Here is a 6337-nt window from a genome sequence, read left to right as displayed (position 1 = left end):
GTCAGCTGTATTTATGAGTGATGGAACAGATCGGGGGTCAGCTGTATTTATGAGTGGTGGAACAGATCGGGGGTCAGCTGTATTTATGAGTGGTGGAACAGATCGGGGGTCAGCTGTATTTATGAGTGGTGGAACAGATCGGGGGTCAGCTGTATTTATGAGTGGTGGAACAGATCGGGGGTCAGCTGTATTTATGAGTGATGGAACAGATCGGGGGTCAGCTGTATTTATGAGTGATGGAACAGATCGGGGGTCAGCTGTATTTATGAGTGGTGGAACAGATCGGGGGTCAGCTGTATTTATGAGTGATGGAACAGATCGGGGGTCAGCTGTATTTATGAGTGGTGGAACAGATCGGGGGTCAGCTGTATTTATGAGTGGTGGAACAGATCGGGGGTCAGCTGTATTTATGAGTGTTGGAACAGATCGGGGGTCAGCTGTATTTATGAGTGGTGAACAGATCGGGGGTCAGCTGTATTTATGAGTGATGGAACAGATCGGGGGTCAGCTGTATTTATGAGTGGTGGAACAGATCGGGGGTCAGCTGTATTTATGAGTGGTGGAACAGATCGGGGGTCAGCTGTATTTATGAGTGATGGAACAGATCGGGGGTCAGCTGTATTTATGAGTGGTGGAACAGATCGGGGGTCAGCTGTATTTATGAGTGGTGGAACAGATCGGGGGTCAGCTGTATTTATGAGTGGTGGAACAGATCGGGGGTCAGCTGTATTTATGAGTGGTGGAACAGATCGGGGGTCAGCTGTATTTATGAGTGATGGAACAGATCGGGGGTCAGCTGTATTTATGAGTGGTGGAACAGATCGGGGGTCAGCTGTATTTATGAGTGGTGGAACAGATCGGGGGTCAGCTGTATTTATGAGTGATGGAACAGATCGGGGGTCAGCTGTATTTATGAGTGGTGGAACAGATCGGGGGTCAGCTGTATTTATGAGTGATGGAACAGATCGGGGGTCAGCTGTATTTATGAGTGGTGGAACAGATCGGGGGTCAGCTGTATTTATGAGTGTGGAACAGATCGGGGGTCAGCTGTATTTATGAGTGGTGGAACAGATCGGGGGTCAGCTGTATTTATGAGTGGTGGAACAGATCGGGGGTCAGCTGTATTTATGAGTGATGGAACAGATCGGGGGTCAGCTGTATTTATGAGTGTGGAACAGATCGGGGGTCAGCTGTATTTATGAGTGGTGGAACAGATCGGGGGTCAGCTGTATTTATGAGTGGTGGAACAGATCGGGGGTCAGCTGTATTTATGAGTGTGAACAGATCGGGGGTCAGCTGTATTTATGAGTGGTGGAACAGATCGGGGGTCAGCTGTATTTATGAGTGGAACAGATCGGGGGTCAGCTGTATTTATGAGTGATGGAACAGATCGGGGGTCAGCTGTATTTATGAGTGGTGGAACAGATCGGGGGTCAGCTGTATTTATGAGTGGTGGAACAGATCGGGGGTCAGCTGTATTTATGAGTGGTGGAACAGATCGGGGGTCAGCTGTATTTATGAGTGATGGAACAGATCGGGGGTCAGCTGTATTTATGAGTGATGGAACAGATCGGGGGTCAGCTGTATTTATGAGTGGAACAGATCGGGGGTCAGCTGTATTTATGAGTGGTGGAACAGATCGGGGGTCAGCTGTATTTATGAGTGGTGGAACAGATCGGGGGTCAGCTGTATTTATGAGTGGTGGAACAGATCGGGGGTCAGCTGTATTTATGAGTGGTGGAACAGATCGGGGGTCAGCTGTATTTATGAGTGGTGGAACAGATCGGGGGTCAGCTGTATTTATGAGTGGTGGAACAGATCGGGGGTCAGCTGTATTTATGAGTGGTGGAACAGATCGGGGGTCAGCTGTATTTATGAGTGATGGAACAGATCGGGGGTCAGCTGTATTTATGAGTGATGGAACAGATCGGGGGTCAGCTGTATTTATGAGTGATGGAACAGATCGGGGGTCAGCTGTATTTATGAGTGATGGAACAGATCGGGGGTCAGCTGTATTTATGAGTGGTGGAACAGATCGGGGGTCAGCTGTATTTATGAGTGGTGGAACAGATCGGGGGTCAGCTGTATTTATGAGTGATGGAACAGATCGGGGGTCAGCTGTATTTATGAGTGATGGAACAGATCGGGGGTCAGCTGTATTTATGAGTGATGGAACAGATCGGGGGTCAGCTGTATTTATGAGTGGTGGAACAGATCGGGGGTCAGCTGTATTTATGAGTGATGGAACAGATCGGGGGTCAGCTGTATTTATGAGTGGTGGAACAGATCGGGGGTCAGCTGTATTTATGAGTGATGGAACAGATCGGGGGTCAGCTGTATTTATGAGTGATGGAACAGATCGGGGGTCAGCTGTATTTATGAGTGGTGGAACAGATCGGGGGTCAGCTGTATTTATGAGTGGTGGAACAGATCGGGGGTCAGCTGTATTTATGAGTGATGGAACAGATCGGGGGTCAGCTGTATTTATGAGTGGAACAGATCGGGGGTCAGCTGTATTTATGAGTGGTGGAACAGATCGGGGGTCAGCTGTATTTATGAGTGATGGAACAGATCGGGGGTCAGCTGTATTTATGAGTGGTGGAACAGATCGGGGGTCAGCTGTATTTATGAGTGATGGAACAGATCGGGGGTCAGCTGTATTTATGAGTGGAACAGATCGGGGGTCAGCTGTATTTATGAGTGGTGGAACAGATCGGGGGTCAGCTGTATTTATGAGTGGTGGAACAGATCGGGGGTCAGCTGTATTTATGAGTGATGGAACAGATCGGGGGTCAGCTGTATTTATGAGTGGTGGAACAGATCGGGGGTCAGCTGTATTTATGAGTGATGGAACAGATCGGGGGTCAGCTGTATTTATGAGTGATGGAACAGATCGGGGGTCAGCTGTATTTATGAGTGGTGGAACAGATCGGGGGTCAGCTGTATTTATGAGTGATGGAACAGATCGGGGGTCAGCTGTATTTATGAGTGATGGAACAGATCGGGGGTCAGCTGTATTTATGAGTGGAACAGATCGGGGGTCAGCTGTATTTATGAGTGGTGGAACAGATCGGGGGTCAGCTGTATTTATGAGTGGAACAGATCGGGGGTCAGCTGTATTTATGAGTGGTGGAACAGATCGGGGGTCAGCTTATTTATGGGTGGAACAGATCGGGGGTCAGCTGTATTTATGAGTGATGGAACAGATCGGGGGTCAGCTGTATTTATGAGTGGTGGAACAGATCGGGGGTCAGCTGTATTTATGAGTGGTGGAACAGATCGGGGGTCAGCTGTATTTATGAGTGGTGGAACAGATCGGGGGTCAGCTGTATTTATGAGTGATGGAACAGATCGGGGGTCAGCTGTATTTATGAGTGATGGAACAGATCGGGGGTCAGCTGTATTTATGAGTGGAACAGATCGGGGGTCAGCTGTATTTATGAGTGGTGGAACAGATCGGGGGTCAGCTGTATTTATGAGTGGTGGAACAGATCGGGGGTCAGCTGTATTTATGAGTGGTGGAACAGATCGGGGGTCAGCTGTATTTATGAGTGGTGGAACAGATCGGGGGTCAGCTGTATTTATGAGTGGTGGAACAGATCGGGGGTCAGCTGTATTTATGAGTGGTGGAACAGATCGGGGGTCAGCTGTATTTATGAGTGGTGGAACAGATCGGGGGTCAGCTGTATTTATGAGTGATGGAACAGATCGGGGGTCAGCTGTATTTATGAGTGATGGAACAGATCGGGGGTCAGCTGTATTTATGAGTGATGGAACAGATCGGGGGTCAGCTGTATTTATGAGTGGTGGAACAGATCGGGGGTCAGCTGTATTTATGAGTGATGGAACAGATCGGGGGTCAGCTGTATTTATGAGTGGTGGAACAGATCGGGGGTCAGCTGTATTTATGAGTGGTGGAACAGATCGGGGGTCAGCTGTATTTATGAGTGATGGAACAGATCGGGGGTCAGCTGTATTTATGAGTGATGGAACAGATCGGGGGTCAGCTGTATTTATGAGTGATGGAACAGATCGGGGGTCAGCTGTATTTATGAGTGGAACAGATCGGGGGTCAGCTGTATTTATGAGTGGAACAGATCGGGGGTCAGCTGTATTTATGAGTGGTGGAACAGATCGGGGGTCAGCTGTATTTATGAGTGGTGGAACAGATCGGGGGTCAGCTGTATTTATGAGTGATGGAACAGATCGGGGGTCAGCTGTATTTATGAGTGATGGAACAGATCGGGGGTCAGCTGTATTTATGAGTGGAACAGATCGGGGGTCAGCTGTATTTATGAGTGGTGGAACAGATCGGGGGTCAGCTGTATTTATGAGTGGAACAGATCGGGGGTCAGCTGTATTTATGAGTGGTGGAACAGATCGGGGGTCAGCTGTATTTATGAGTGATGGAACAGATCGGGGGTCAGCTGTATTTATGAGTGATGGAACAGATCGGGGGTCAGCTGTATTTATGAGTGATGGAACAGATCGGGGGTCAGCTGTATTTATGAGTGGAACAGATCGGGGGTCAGCTGTATTTATGAGTGGTGGAACAGATCGGGGGTCAGCTGTATTTATGAGTGGAACAGATCGGGGGTCAGCTGTATTTATGAGTGGTGGAACAGATCGGGGGTCAGCTGTATTTATGAGTGGTGGAACAGATCGGGGGTCAGCTGTATTTATGAGTGGTGGAACAGATCGGGGGTCAGCTGTATTTATGAGTGGTGGAACAGATCGGGGGTCAGCTGTATTTATGAGTGATGGAACAGATCGGGGGTCAGCTGTATTTATGAGTGGTGGAACAGATCGGGGGTCAGCTGTATTTATGAGTGGTGGAACAGATCGGGGGTCAGCTGTATTTATGAGTGGTGGAACAGATCGGGGGTCAGCTGTATTTATGAGTGGTGGAACAGATCGGGGGTCAGCTGTATTTATGAGTGGAACAGATCGGGGGTCAGCTGTATTTATGAGTGATGGAACAGATCGGGGGTCAGCTGTATTTATGAGTGGTGGAACAGATCGGGGGTCAGCTGTATTTATGAGTGGTGGAACAGATCGGGGGTCAGCTGTATTTATGAGTGATGGAACAGATCGGGGGTCAGCTGTATTTATGAGTGATGGAACAGATCGGGGGTCAGCTGTATTTATGAGTGGAACAGATCGGGGGTCAGCTGTATTTATGAGTGATGGAACAGATCGGGGGTCAGCTGTATTTATGAGTGATGGAACAGATCGGGGGTCAGCTGTATTTATGAGTGATGGAACAGATCGGGGGTCAGCTGTATTTATGAGTGATGGAACAGATCGGGGGTCAGCTGTATTTATGAGTGGTGGAACAGATCGGGGGTCAGCTGTATTTATGAGTGGTGGAACAGATCGGGGGTCAGCTGTATTTATGAGTGGTGGAACAGATCGGGGGTCAGCTGTATTTATGAGTGATGGAACAGATCGGGGGTCAGCTGTATTTATGAGTGGAACAGATCGGGGGTCAGCTGTATTTATGAGTGATGGAACAGATCGGGGGTCAGCTGTATTTATGAGTGGTGGAACAGATCGGGGGTCAGCTGTATTTATGAGTGATGGAACAGATCGGGGGTCAGCTGTATTTATGAGTGGTGGAACAGATCGGGGGTCAGCTGTATTTATGAGTGGTGGAACAGATCGGGGGTCAGCTGTATTTATGAGTGATGGAACAGATCGGGGGTCAGCTGTATTTATGAGTGATGGAACAGATCGGGGGTCAGCTGTATTTATGAGTGATGGAACAGATCGGGGGTCAGCTGTATTTATGAGTGGAACAGATCGGGGGTCAGCTGTATTTATGAGTGATGGAACAGATCGGGGGTCAGCTGTATTTATGAGTGGTGGAACAGATCGGGGGTCAGCTGTATTTATGAGTGATGGAACAGATCGGGGGTCAGCTGTATTTATGAGTGGTGGAACAGATCGGGGGTCAGCTGTATTTATGAGTGATGGAACAGATCGGGGGTCAGCTGTATTTATGAGTGGTGGAACAGATCGGGGGTCAGCTGTATTTATGAGTGGTGGAACAGATCGGGGGTCAGCTGTATTTATGAGTGATGGAACAGATCGGGGGTCAGCTGTATTTATGAGTGGAACAGATCGGGGGTCAGCTGTATTTATGAGTGGTGGAACAGATCGGGGGTCAGCTGTATTTATGAGTGGTGGAACAGATCGGGGGTCAGCTGTATTTATGAGTGGAACAGATCGGGGGTCGGCTGTATTTATGAGTGATGGAACAGATCGGGGGTCAGCTGTATTTATGAGTGGAACAGATCGGGGGTCAGCTGTATTTATGAGTGGTGGAACAGATCGG

General features: G+C 48.8%; 1 protein-coding gene across 2 annotated transcripts in view; it reads left to right on the top strand.

The window, feature by feature from the left end:
- The window catches only part of arap3 (ArfGAP with RhoGAP domain, ankyrin repeat and PH domain 3), a 57032-nt gene that overhangs the window by 48445 nt on the left and 2250 nt on the right, over positions 1 to 6337 (top strand). The gene's annotated exons all lie outside the window — the stretch shown is intronic.

This window comes from Leuresthes tenuis, unplaced genomic scaffold (genome assembly GCF_036924035.1).
Source record: "Leuresthes tenuis unplaced genomic scaffold, fLeuTen1.0.hap1 SCAF_11, whole genome shotgun sequence".
Taxonomy (NCBI): domain Eukaryota; kingdom Metazoa; phylum Chordata; class Actinopteri; order Atheriniformes; family Atherinopsidae; genus Leuresthes; species Leuresthes tenuis.
Note: the sequence above shows the minus strand (reverse complement) of the source record. Positions and strands in the feature narration are given on the sequence as shown.